Genomic DNA, 632 nt, shown 5'->3' with positions numbered 1-632 from the left:
AAGCAAAGCTAAGGTAAACTCATAGAAAACATCATACTCAAAGGAGAGAGCATTATTGTGTCCCCTTTCAGATTAAGGACATCCACTTTCACCAGAGTTGCACTGCCAACCGAAATAGAAGAGGAACCCATCAGCCACTCAATAAGGGAAAAATGGGCAATCACGTGTCCTGTGATTTACTGTTTCTGAATTCCTGCTGAGAATCAGCTATGAGTTTGTTCCACCTTAAAACAATGAATGAGTGAATAAGAAAGATTCAATAGACTGTAGTAGCGGGAAGTTGGGCGGCGTAAACAACAATAATGGCAGCAGCTCCAGGTGGTTCTGGACTCCCCAAGTTGCAGTTCGCCCCCTTTAGCAGTGCCTTAGATGTGGGATTCTGGCACGAGCTGACACAGAAGTCGAATGAATATCGTCTGGATGAAGCTCCCAAGGACATTAAGGGCTATTATTACAATGGTGATTGTGCCGGCCTGCCAGCTCGTTTAACATTGGAGTACAGTGCATTTGACATGAATGCTCCTACCCCAGCCCGTTGCTGTCCAGCTGTTGGAACACTGTATAACACAAATACGCTTGAGTCCTTCAAGACTGCAGACAAGAAACAACTTTTGGACCAAGCAGCAAATGAG

General features: G+C 45.1%; 1 pseudogene; it reads left to right on the top strand.

The window, feature by feature from the left end:
• Positions 1 to 302: 302 nt before the first annotated feature.
• LOC102848154 overlaps positions 303 to 632 on the top strand; it is a 13290-nt pseudogene continuing 12960 nt past the window's right edge.

Source organism: Elephantulus edwardii, unplaced genomic scaffold (genome assembly GCF_000299155.1).
Source record: "Elephantulus edwardii isolate Elephantulus edwardi_28Jun2011 unplaced genomic scaffold, EleEdw1.0 scaffold00119, whole genome shotgun sequence".
Lineage (NCBI taxonomy): Eukaryota > Metazoa > Chordata > Mammalia > Macroscelidea > Macroscelididae > Elephantulus > Elephantulus edwardii.
Note: the sequence above shows the minus strand (reverse complement) of the source record. Positions and strands in the feature narration are given on the sequence as shown.